Source organism: Salmo trutta, chromosome 19 (assembly GCF_901001165.1).
Source record: "Salmo trutta chromosome 19, fSalTru1.1, whole genome shotgun sequence".
NCBI classification, from domain to species: Eukaryota; Metazoa; Chordata; class Actinopteri; order Salmoniformes; family Salmonidae; genus Salmo; species Salmo trutta.
In genome coordinates this window covers 15,535,015-15,549,695 of record NC_042975.1, presented here as the reverse complement: position 1 = coordinate 15,549,695, position 14,681 = coordinate 15,535,015, and positions in this window count along the sequence as shown.

Sequence of the window (14,681 nt, the reverse complement as noted above, 5' to 3'; positions counted from 1 at the left end):
TATAAGGAATTTGATGTATAGCATTTACTTTTAGTATGTCAATTGAGTACTTTTTCAACCACTGTACTTAAGTACATTTAAAACCAGATACTTTTAGACTTTTACTTAAGTAGTATTTTACTAGGTAACTTTCACTTTTACTTGAGTAACTTTCTGTTATAAGTTATCTTTACTTTTACTCAAGTATGACAATTGAGTGATTTTCCACTGATAAAACTACCACTGTAAAAGTGTGAAAAAATGTATTCAGGACTATTCATTCAAGACTATCCGGAATCATGGTTATCCACATTAATATAGAAGTGTTTAGAAACATATTCTAAGTGACCTCAAAATTACACAATACATAATAATCTGAAACACAACTAAGACAAACAGCAAACGCATCCAACAAATGTGTAGAGTCACAAGCTTGATGTAGTCATTGCGTGCTAGGAATATGGGACCAAACCTTTGACTACTTTAATACACATATAAGTGAATGTGTCCCAATACTTTTGGTCCCCGAATATTGGGGGACAATGTACAAAAAGTGCTGTCAAACTGTTTACCCGATATGGATGAAAATACCCTCAAATTAATAAAGCTGACAGTCTGCAATTTAACCTCATAGTTTAACCTCATTGTATCATTTCAAATCCATAGTGCTAGAGTACAGAGCCAAAATAACAAAAAAATGTCACTGTCCCAATAATTATGGAGGGCATGGTAAGTATGATTTCCCTATGATGCTCAATTTGATCTGCAATTTGACCTTGGTCTATATAAATGTAGAAACAATCTGCTTTCTGCACAGGAATGGTGAAACCATGCTGATCACATAGATATTGTATTAGTAAGATGTCCCTATGATGCTCAGAGGCTGAGCAACACTAATCTGAAGTCAATTTGAAGTCAATTTGACTTTGAGCTTGACCTTTGTGCTAGAGACAAATGGCCTTCTGTGCAGTAATGATCCATGATGATCACAAGGATATACTGTACAGTTGCGGCCAAATATATTGGCACCCTTGCACTTTTCTTAAACATTTCCCTATTTCTTCTCAAATAAATTGACATTTAAATACAACTTTTGGTCACCACACCTTGTTAATGGAATTTTAACATTTTAGAACCAAATGTAGTTTTATAAACTCAAGTTTACAATTGCAATTTTGAAAATAGCATTCAATGAAAAGAACACTCTACCTACAGTACAATCAAAGATGGAGGTTTGATAATGCTGTAGGGTTACTTTGCTATCTCTGGTACTGGGGGCCTTGAACATGCGCAAGGAATCATGAAATCAGCAGATTATCAGGTGTTTTGGAGTCCAATGTTCAACCCAGCATCCAGAAACTTTCTCCATTGAAGGTTGTGGGTCTTCCAGCAAGCCAATGACCCCAAACGCAAATCAAAAGCACCCTGGAATGGTTCAAGAAGAAACTCTGGACTGTTCTGGAGTGGCCAGCGTTGGGTTCAGATCTGAATCACATCCAAAAACTATGGTGAGATCTGAAAACAGCAGTTGGTGGAAGGCACACTCCTATTTTTTTGCATTACAACCTGTAATTTAAATGGATTTTTATTTGGATTTCATGTAATGGACATACACAAAATAGTCCAAATTAGTGAAATGAATTGAAAAAAATAACTAGTTTAAAAAATATTTCAAAAATTAAAAAAGGAAAGGTGGTGCGTGCATATGTATTCATGCACTTTGCTATGAAGCCCTTAAATAAGATCTGGTGCAACTAATTACATTCAGAAGTCACATAATTAGTTAAATAAAGTCCACCTTTGTGCAATCTAAGTGTCACATGATCTCAGAGTCTGAAAGACCCCAGAGTCTGCAACACCACTAAGCAACGGGCACCACCAAGCAAGCAGCACTATGAAGACCAAGGAGCTCTCCAAACAGGTCAGGGACAAAGTTGTGGAGAAGTACAGATCAGGGTTGGGTTATAAAAAAATATCAGAAACTATGAACATCTCACGGAGCACCATTAAATCCATTATTAAAAAATTGAAAGAATATGACCACAACAAACCTGCCAAGAGAGGGCCACCCGCCACAACTCACGGACCAGACAAAGATGGCATTAATCAGACAGGCAACAAAGAGACAAAAGATAACACTGAAGGAGCTGCAAAGCTCCACAGCGGAGATTGGAGTATCTGTCCATAGGACCACTTTAAGCCGTACACTCCACAGAGCTGGGCTTTACAGAAGAGTGGCCAGAAGAAAAAAAAGCAAACTTGTTTGGTGCGCACCAAAAGGCATGTGGGAGACTCCCCAAACATATGGAAGAAGGTACTCTGGTCAGATGAGAGTAAAATGTAGCTTTTTGGCCATCAAGGAAAACGCTATGTCTGGCGTAAACCCAACACCTCTCATCACCCCGAGAATACAATCCCCATGTTTTTCATCGGCAGGGACTGGGAAACTGGTCAGAATTGAAGCAATGATGGATGGCGCTAAATACAAGGAAATTCTTGAGGGAAACCTGTTTCAGTCTTCCAGAGATTTGAGACTGGGACAGAGGTTGACCTTCCAGCAGTACAATGACCCTAAGCATACTGCTAAAGCAACACTCGACTGGTTTAAGGGGACACATTTAAATGTCTTGGAATGGCCTAGTCAAAGCCCAGACCTCAATCCAATTGAGAATCTGTGGTATGACTTAAAGATTGCTGTTTTGCCTTGAAGAATGGGAAAAAATCCTAGTGGCTAGATGTGCCAAGCTTATAGAGACATACCCCAAGAGACTTGCAGCTGTAATTGCTGCAAAAGGTGGCTCTTCAAAGTATTGACTTTGGGGGGTGAATAGTTATGCACGCTCAAGTTTTCAGTTTTTTTTATTATTACTTGTTTGTTTCACAATAAAAAATATTTTGCATCTTCATAGTGGTAGACATGTTGTGTAAATCAAATGATACAAACCCCCCAAAAATCCATTTTAATTCCAGGTTGTAAGGCAACAAAATAGGAAAAATGCCAAGGGGAGTGAATACTTTCGCAAGCCACTGTATGTAGCTCCAGGGTGCAAATAATTTTGTCCATGGCATTTGTCTTTATTTTCTAAATTAAAATTGTAAACTTAAAATAAAATCGGTTTGTCAATGTTGAAAATCCAATAACAAGGTGTGGAGACCAAACGTTTCTTTCAATTTCAACTTATTTTAGAAGAAATAGGGAATTATTTAAGAAAAGTGCAAGGGTGCCAATATTTTACGTATTAAGTATGTTCAAATGCCGATGGTTAGTGATTTGAAGTTTGGGAAAACAATAGAAAAAATGTCATGTCATAAAATGTCATAATTTGATTGATTTAAGACTTTGGTACAGTAATCACACATTTGGCTCTATATACTGAACATTTGAGTCTATTAACTCAGGGGGAAAGGCATATCAAAGAGGATATTCTCAGCTACAGCTGGGCGGTTAAAATCAAATATGTGATTATATCTTGATATATTTACTGTACTCACTGTATGGGTCAAATTGACCCGGAACATAAACGGTGTCTGCCGAATCAAACATAAGGGAAGGGTTAACCAAATCCCATACTTTAATCTTGAAATATAACTGTGACTTTATTCTCAAAATTCTGAATAGTTTATTCTCTAAATGTTTCGACTTTATTCTTAAAAATGTATTTCAACTTTATCCTCGAAATTTCCAATCACGTTTTATACATTTCTTTCTCTTCACTTGGCCCTAATACTCTTCCGTATGATCCTGAGGAGGCCTGAGCTGGTCTTCAAACACAGTCTCTGTCTTCCCCTCCACAGCTCCAAACTAGTCAACGCTACAACAGGAACAGAAACATTCTTTCTTTATCTTCATTCTATCTTCATATGTTCATTCTTTCTTTCCTGTTGGACGCACACAGCCAACTCATCCTGTCAGCTTCTCAGGATTAAATCATTAAAAAAAGATATATTTGGATTCGTTTTTTTATTCAGGTCATGTTTCAAAACGAAACCCCCTTTCTCCTTCAGTTATCCTTACTTTCAAAGTGGTAAACTCTTAGATGGCCTTGAAAGTCCTGTAGTTTGGGTGCAGACTAGTATTCAGAAAGAGACTTTCCGTAAACCAAATTGCTGGTAGTAAGAGGATGTTCATTCAACTATCATAGTGTAACCGCAGGGATTAGAACCCAGGTCTCCTGCACTCTATGCCATTAGACCTCGATGACATTATTCTTGTAAAAGAGATTTCATCCCAATGAGTACAAACTGTATAAATAATGGTAAAATAAAAACATTTGGTCTCAGACAGGGCTACTCATCACAAGATCGCATTCCACATCACTGCTACAATTGCGAGAGCAAGTAAACTCGTTAAGAATGGCATTTTGGTTTTCTTAAAGGGGCAATCAGCTGTTGCTAAATCCCTTTTGGATGTTTAAATTGATATTTATCCACCAATCTACATGCAAAAACAGGCGAATCTTTAAAATCACCAATCTACATGCAAAAACAGGCAAATCTTTAAAATACACTAAATCCATTATTGAATATGTACATACATACTGTTCCATTCCACACAAAGATTGATCAAATATATTTTTTTAATGTTATGTGTAACAGGCTTCGTAAGGATTAGACCAAGGTGCAGCGGGAACGTGTATACTCATCTTCTTTATTAAATCAAAAGAAGGAAAAACAAACAAATCTCGTATACAAAACAACGAACAACACTAAACAGTCCTGTCCTGTCCTGTCCTGTCCTGTCCTGTCCTGTCCTGTCCTGTCCTGTCCTGTCCTGTCATGTCATGTCATGTCATGTCATGTCATGTCATGTCATGTCATGTCATGTGCACAGACACAAAACAGGAGACAACTACCCACAAATCCCATTACAAAAACACCCCTATACATAGGACCTTCAATCAGAGGCAACGAGGAACAGCTGCCTCCAATTGAAGGTCAATCCAATGAACTAAACATAGAAATAGATAGACTAGACTGAATATAGAAATACACTAACATAGAACATAGACCAAAAAACCCCGTAACACATAAAACAAACACCCCTCTTACATAAGTACATAGCCCAACAAACCCCGAACCACATAAAACAAACACACCCTGCCACGTCCTGACCAAACTACAATAACAAATACCCCCTTTACTGGTCAGGACGTGACAGTTATGACTACCATGTCCATTCTTCCTCCCAAAGACAGACACACACACATAAAAACATGAATATAACTTAGAAATGCCTTATGAGCTTAGTTCAACTGCTTACCCCTTCAGAACCCAAAGTAAATGTAAACAAACACAGTATAGCCTCAAAACATGGTTAAAACTATAACTTTTACACAATGGATGGTCAGTTGTTGCATTTCTCCAGCCCCATCCCTCAGCTTTTTACAGAAACACTTGCGGGGAAACGCCTAGTTATTGTTTCATCAAGCCGATTGGCCCTTTAAGGCTAAGTAACTGCTGTCAGAAAATGATGAAGACTTAATCGGACTGATTCTGAGCACAAGGTTTCTCTGTCTCTTGAGTGAGCTGAATAATTGATTCTATCTCAAACCACTGGGGGAGAGAAGAATGGACTGTGAAAAGGAGAGCAGGAAGTGAGGTTTTTTAATGAGGGAATAAGAGCAAGATGGGTCTCCTTCTCAATGTCGGCTTCATAGCTGAAGAGGCTCTCCCCAGAGGGAAAAAAGTTGGCATGGGATATAATAATTACGCCATTTCCGGGATGCAGAAAAAGGTATATTTTTAGTCACTACTTTTTTCCCCTACAAAATGCCCTTTTACAGTCAGCTAATGATGTCACAGAAGAGCCGTCAGCCTGACGTCATTGACGTCATTGCATCTAGGGTCCTGACTCGGTTTAATAACTTTTTAATTTATAAAACACAAAATAATGCTTGCTATCAGTTATAAACTTTGTTTACTTTGTCAAAGGGAAATAACTTCATCAGGGATACAATTCAATGACTTGGAACTTTATTTAGAACATTTCCATTTTAGTTGTTCAGTATAAAACTACACTAACCCTTGAAGATACTTTCTTTGATTCGTACCACTACCTTCAAAAGGAGGAGAAAGTGCAGTCTCTTATATCACCATTTATAAACTGGGTGGGTCGAGCCCTGAATGCTGATTGGCTAGCAGCCGTGGTATATCAGACCATATACATTTGTTTGTACTGCTCTAATTACGTAGGTAACCAGTTTATAATAGCAATAAGGCACCTCAGGGGTGAGGAGAAAGTGAAGTGCAGTCTCATATATCACCAATTATGATACTGCACTGTAAGTATATTTAGAGTAGTGCTACTGCACACAACTGACCACTTGGGTTATAGCCAGTGCCTGAAATGCACTGAGATAGGTGCCGGTACTCATTTAAGATGCTGGCTCTCATCATATTTAGGTGCCGGTACACGTCATATTTGTAGGCCAAGATTGTATAAGAGGTCCCGGTACTCAAGCAGTAGAAAATGCAAGGTTCCAGTACTCACTACCGGTGTGTATCAACCCAATCTAAGCACTTTGTATTTTAATACACTTGACCAAGATCGTTCGTAGCAATACTGATTTAAGACGACGTCTTAGGGGCCATGTTTTTCTTCTACTATTTAGACATGGTAGGTATATTCTACTTTCCCCACTTCCTGATGGATTTACTTATGCCATTTAATTCATCCAGCCTGGTGGTGTCAAACAGAGAAGAGATCTGGACGTGTCAAGCATGAGCTCGTGTTTGATATATTCCGTGGAATGGAAAAAGACAGGAGATTTGACAGATGTACGTAAATAAGATGTTTATTCTCCCCAGGCCAGGGTTCAGAGTGGATTGGATGACTCGAAATTAGTTTGTTTAGCGTGGAGTTATTTTTACAAAATATCTAGGTCAAGGATTTGCAATGTGTTATTGTCCTATTTAGCTGGACTCTGTGATCTGATGTACAGTGGGACTGTAACGTCTGCTTCCAACTCACACTCTCAAACACGTAGATCCCCTGAATGCAGCTCACTTTCCAGCCCACTTTCCAGCTCACACTCTCAAACACATAGATCCCTGAACACAGCTCACTCTCCAGACCCCAATCACCTGAATTCTGATCACCTTTTCACACACCTGTATGTCATTTACACACTCTATTTAGTTCAGTTCTTTGCACCCCATCATTGTGAGGTATTGTTTGTTTTGATAAACATTTCTATTCGGAGCTATGGTTTTTCCCGTATTAGTCCTCCTGTGTATCATAGTTTTGGCCATCCTCACTAACGACACTTTTTGCCTATTCCCTGCCTGTACTTTTGCCTATCGGATTTCCTGTCATTAACCTCTTGCCTGATCGCCCGGACGACATTACTAGCCTTTTCCCTGCCTGTACTGTTGCCTTTTTGGACCCCCTGTGTATGACCTGCTGCCTGCCCCTGGACCCAGCTACCTGCCTCCTCCTGTGGTCCTGTACAAATAAACACCTGCTGCGCCCTGCGCTTGAAACCAGCTCTCTGTCTCCCATCGTGTTCACTACAGGGACACTAATCACTCAAATAGTGTCAAAGGACTTGCAAGCAAGTAATTGCTTATGGTTCCAAAACAGCAACTGAGTATAAAGCTTTTAATGTACTGTAGTTCCTTTTGTAATTCATTTTAGTGAGTAGCACATATTTATTGTTAGAATTTTTAAAATGTTATTATTAATATTGAAAAGGTTCAGATATGATTCCTGCTGAGACTGAGGCTGTCTGAATATGGACACAATAGATATGACATTTACATGGTTCCCAATACTTTATTTGTGCTAAATTTGAAAAGGTAGATTACATTTACATTTTAGTCATCTGATCCCGAGAGACTTACAGTTAGTGCATTCATCTTAAGATAACTAGGTGAGACAACCACATATCACAGGCATAGTAAGTACATTTTTCCTCATTAAAGTAGTTATCAGCAAAGTCAGAGCTAGAAGGGGGGGTCAAGTGCAAGTGTTGAACTATAGTGTCCAAAAGGGCTGGGGAAAGGAAGGGGAAATGAAGATATGCCACTTCTGGTCTCTTGGAGGAGGGAGGGCCACAAGACTGTTCCAGTCTTTTTATTCCTCCAATGTTCTCACTATTCATTAGTGTTCCTCATAGAATTTCAAAGAAATCGTGACAAATTGTATATGACAAATTGTGTTTTCAGACACATTTTCTTTGTGAGAAAGGGTGTTGTTATGAGTGTAATGAAATTAGCAACCATATTTCACTGGGAAATGAAATCGGGTTTTAGTTAGGCTTTGAGTAATATATTCAGAAGGCTGGGCATATTAGCATAATTGCTGCAACTTGGAAATAAGGGCGCAGCAGAGAACTTTTGAATCTTGTTTGTCACGCCACAGCTTTGACTTACTTTGTTTTTATTGTCATCATAGAGCATGTAGGAGGCTAGGAACATCACCATTCATTAATTCAGTAGTAGGCCTACACATTGTCCTAGTATGAGAGGAGGATGGCGTATGCTGCCCATTTTGGGGGACAGATATGGATTATAAATTAATAATTGAGGATTAGTATTGGGCACCATAACCCAACATAATTTGCAAGTCTAATGGTTCCGGAAGCCCATGCCAAGGCAGTATTTAATTAATTTGAATAACCCACTTAAAATGATGACACATGTGTGCAGAGTGATTGATGCACCCATCACTCATTGCAGTATTCCTCGATGACCAGTGAATTTCAAACCCAATGCTTGGCAGCTTGGTCCCAGCTTTTGACAACACTGAGAAAATGCTCCAAAATGCTCTGTTTGTTGGTTCCTTTTCATAAGTGTGATGCAAGTTTGTAATTGAATCGAGTTTGTAATTTAATCTGTTCCGAAAGTTAATTAGTGCAAATTGTGTTTCCGGCATATGAAATGAATCCTCGTTACAAAAGCCTGCCAAGTTGTTATCTTTGGAAAATACTGTTTACCCTCCCATTTACCTGGGTTATACCAAAGGAAGTCACACACAACATACACACACACACACACACACACACACACACACACAAAGCACACACAGACAAGCAACACACACACACACACCACTCACAGAAACACAACACCCACACACTCACACGCTTTCATTGCTTGCCTTAAGAGCCATAATAATACAATGTCAGCAACAAAGAATGGTTCTCTCATTTCTTGTAATGTTCCCATCTCCCTCTCTCTCTCTCCCTCTCTCTACTCTCTCTCTCTCTCTCTCTCTATTCTCTCTCTCTACACTCTCTCTCTCTCTCTACTCTCTCTCTCCCTCTACTCTCTCTCTTTCTCTTTCTCGCTCTCTCTCTCCACCCCTCTCTCTCTCCACCCCTCTCTCTCTCCCCCCCTCTCGCTCTCTCTCTCATCCTCTTTCTCTCCTCTCTCTCTCTCCCTCTCTCTCTCTCTCTCTCTCCCCCCTCTCTCTCTCCCCCCTCTCTCACTCTCCCACCACCCCCCTCTCTCTCTGAATACCACTGTGGTATAAACAAAGACGCCATGTTCAATTGATGGTGTGTGTGTGTGTGTGTGTGTGTGTGTGTGTGTGTGTGTGTGTGTGTGTGTGTGTGTGTGTGTGTGTGTGTGTGTGTGTGTGTGTGTGTGTGTGTGTGTGTGTGTGTGTGTGTGTGTGTGTGTATTTGTTGTATAGTGTGCGAAAACCTTTTATTGATCACCAATCCACAGCCACATGAAATGTGACATGAATCATTTGATTCAACCCTCGCTCAGAAATTGACTGTCAACAGCAGAATTCAAGACCAAGAGAAATGCTCCTAGTCTAGGGCCACCATCTATTGATCAAGATTGAACAACTGCCTTTAATGAATTGTCACCAACTTATTGGCTTGTATTATCAACTTAAAAGGGTGGTTCCTATATCACCCATGTAGTTGGTTCATTTATCAATGATTGGTTCATTTATCAACATGCATAACCTTGCATAAATCCACATGGCATTACACTACATAAGAGTGACATAGAATATAATATAATAGAAAAACATCATCTGTCTTTGCCTTCACACAATACAAATGACATAAAAACATGAAAACAACATCAGCATAACATAAGCTGTCTGTTATAAGGTTGTCTTTGCCTGACCAACTTTGGAGCATATTCAATACAAGATACATTTACCTATGCTTTGTAAATGTTACTACATCTTCACATACTATGTGTGCATTTATCATGTAAGAACAGGTTGGTATTCATTTGCACACACAGTAGCAAATAGTTTTGCAACGAAAAGTATGTTGCATCTTTGGTTGGTAATTAAACTACAGTACTAACAAGTAACTCGTAACTCTCTACTCTAAAGTACTACATCCACATCCCATTGCCTTGTTGAACATCACAGTTGTTTGCTGGGAATTTGAGCCATTCCACTGTTCCTGCTCATATTTTTGGCTGCTGATGTAATTGTACCGCATGAGAAATTGTATTTATAATACTCAACATGGCAGCCAAGACTATTGGCACCATATGGTGTTGATTTCATTCCAGTCTAAGAAGTACAGAAAAATATTGCGGGGCTATTTGTCTTAAGATGAATGATGAACATGTCATCAGGGATGCCATATGTTTACAATATATCTTCCGATCACTGGCCAAGAGCCAACCATAAAGATAATTGCCTCTTGTAGAAAGTGAATTACTCCGAACATTTTTCAGTTCACTACCACTACTACTACTGCATATGTTACTACTACTACCACAACTGCGACTACTACTGCTAACCTACTACTACTACTACTGCTGCTAAGACAACAATGACTATTACTACTAGCATACTACTACTAATACTACTACTGCTACTAATATTATGACTACTACTACTAAAATACTACTACTATGACTACAACTACTGGCAAACTACTACTACTACTATTACTACCATGCTACAATTACTACTACTACCACTACTCCTTCTACTACTAGCATACTACTACCACTACTACTACCAGCATAGTACTACTACTACGAATACTACGACTACAACTACTACTACAACTAGCATACTACTACTACTACTACTACTACTACTACTACTACTACTACTATTACTACTACCACTACTTCTACTACTACTAACATACTACTACTACTACTTCTGCTACTACTACTACGACTACTACTACTAGCATACTAATATTACTATTACTACTACTACTGCTACTACCTCTACGACTACTACTACTAGCATAAAACTACTACGACTACTACTACAACTACTATTATGACTACAACTACGACTACTACTACTACTACGACTACCACCACTAGCCTACTACTACTGCTACCACTTCTACCCTACTACTGAATAGATCAAATATATTTCTGATTCTGCTGTTATTACTACTACGACTACTACTATTACCCTACTACTACTACTACCCTACTGCTAAATAGATTAAAAATTGTTCTTATTCTGCTGTTACTACGACTACTACTACTACTACTACCCTACAACTACTACTACTACCCTACAACTAAATAGATACAATATTTTTCTTATTCTGTTGGTATTACTACTATGACTACTACTACTACTACTACTACTACTACTACTACTACTACTACTACTGGTATTACTACTCCTACGACTATGACTCCTACTACGACTACCCTACTACTATTACGATTACTACTAGCACAGTATTACTACTACTAACCTACTACTACTACTACTACTACAACTACTATTACTGGTACTACTATTACTACTACCACTACTAATACTAAAATACTACTACCCCACTACTATTTCTACTACCCTACTACTACTACTACTACTACTACTCATACTACTACTATCAAACCATTACAACTACTACTACTACTCCTACTCCTACTAGCATACTACGACTATTACGACGACAGCCACTCTTACTACTACTATTAGCATACAACTACTACTATGACAACTACGACTACAACTGTTACTAGCATGCTACTGCTATTACTGCTACTATTACTACTACTACGACTACTACTACCAACATACTACTACTACTACCATACTACTAAATAGATCAAATGTGTTTCTTATTCTGCTGCTATTACTACTACTACTACTACTACTACTACTACTACTACTGGTATTACTAATCCTACGACTATGACTACCCTACTACTACTACGGCTACTACTAGCACACTACTACTACCAATACCACTACTACTACTTCTACTAGCATACTACTACTACCCTACTACTACTACCTCTACTACTACTACTACTACTACTACTACTACTACTACTACTACTACTACTACTACACTACTACAACTACTACGACTACAACTACTACTGCTAGTATACTACTACTACTACTACTACTACCCTACAACTACTACTGCTACTACTACTACTACGCTACTACTACTACTACTACTACACTACTACAACAACTACTACTACTACTGCTAGTATACTACTATTACTACTACTACTACAACTACTGCTACTAGCATACTGCTACTACTTCTACCCTACTACTACTAGCATACTACAACTGCTATTACTGCTACTGCTACTAGCACACTACAACTACGACTACTACTACTACTACTACTTCTACTACTACGACGACTACTACTACGAAGACAACTAATACTACTATGACCATGACTACAACTACTAGCATAATGCTACTACTACTACTACTAATATGACTACGACTACTACTACTAGCATACTAATGCTACTACTACTACCTCTACGTCTACAATACAAGCATAAAACTACTACGACTACGACTACTACTACTACGACTTCTACTACTAACATACAACTACTACTACTGCTTCCACGACTACTGCTACTACTACTAGCATACTACTACTGCTCTTACTACTACTGCTACTACTACTAGCATACTACTATTACTACTTCTACTGCTACTACCTCTATGTTACGTTCCCCAGTTTCTGTGTTGTGGTTTGTGTATTTTCATGCATGTATGTATTTCAGGAAATGGATTCCTGAAATTATCTACAAGCAGCTGATTGGTCGGCCCCCATTGCTAATTGGAGAGCTGACCCCGCCCCCTCGTCAGGACGCAGCTGTCTCGAATTACCAACTCCTTCTGAAGCTTTATAAGCCAGTGTTCAGTTGCTCAGAAGGGACCAGATGATTGCTAAGAGAGGAGGCTAATGGCTGAGGGTTATAGCATGTTGGTTGTTGTGAGAGAGAGAGCTAACTAGTAAGTCCTGTGTGTGTAAGTAGGACGCAGTGTTTTGGTGATTGACATTGTTTACTTACATTTGTGTTATTCTGTTTCATTTGTTCCCAGGGGGGAAGGGGAAGGCACCTAGGGAGTGCTTAGGCAAGAGGCCCGCGGGCATACATAACCCGTAGTAATTTACTGTCTATGCACACTAGGAAAGACCTGGGCAGACTATCCCCTGTATTTTGGTTAGTGCACCAGGTGGTGCTAGATGGGTAAGTAGTGGGTAGGCAGGTAAAGTAGGAGAGGGGGCTTTGATATTTACTTTCTTTGCTTTGGTTCCGTCCAGCCCCTTTTCCCCCAAATTACCGTGCAACGGAATAAATTCCCTGTAAACGGTTAATCTCTGCCTTTTGTCATCCTTACTCGCACCTACAGTCCCATACCTCTTTCACACCACGGAGAGTTGAGTTGTAGCAGGGTGTTGCGTTCCCTCTTCCGAGAGGCGTGCGTAACACTCTACGACTTCTAAAACTAGCATAAAACTACTATGACTATGACTACTACTAGTAACTACTTTACTGTTACTACGACTACTACTAATACGACTACTACTACTAACATGCTACTACTACTACTTCTGGAACTACTACTACATTCATACTACTACTACTACTACACCTGCAACTACTAGCATACTGCTACTACAACTACGACCATGGCGAAGACTACCACTGCTACTACTACTACTAGCATACTACTACTACAACTACTACTAGCATACTACTACAACTACTGCTACCGTTGCAACTACTACTACAACTAATACTACTACTACTAACATACTACTACTTCTGCCACTACTACTATGACTACCACTACTACCTCTGCTGCTGCTACTACTTCTACCACACCACTACTACAACTACTACTACTAAAACTACTACTACCATACTGCTACTTCTACTACCCTACTACTACTACCATTACTACTACTAATACTACTACTACTACTCCTAATCCACCTACTACTAGCATACTACTACTACGTCCACGACTATGACGACAACAACTACCACCAATACTTCTAATACTAGCATAGTCCTACTACTACGACTACTATGACTACTACTACTAGCATACTACTACTACTGCGACTACTACAACTACTACTATGACTACTACGACTACTACTACAACTAATGTGACTACGACTACTACTAGCATGCTACTATTACTACTACTTCTATTCCTACTAACATACTACTGCTACTACTACTACTACTAATATGACTATGACTACTACTGCTAGCATACTACTACTACTACTACTACTAACATACTATTACCATACTACTACCCTACTACCACTTCTACTACCCTACCACTACCTCTACGACTACTACCTACTACTACCTCTACGACTACAATACAAGCATATAACTACTACGGCTACTACTACTACTAACATACACCAACTACTACTGCTTCCACGGCTACTACTACTACTATGATGACTACTACTAAAAAGACAACTACTACTACT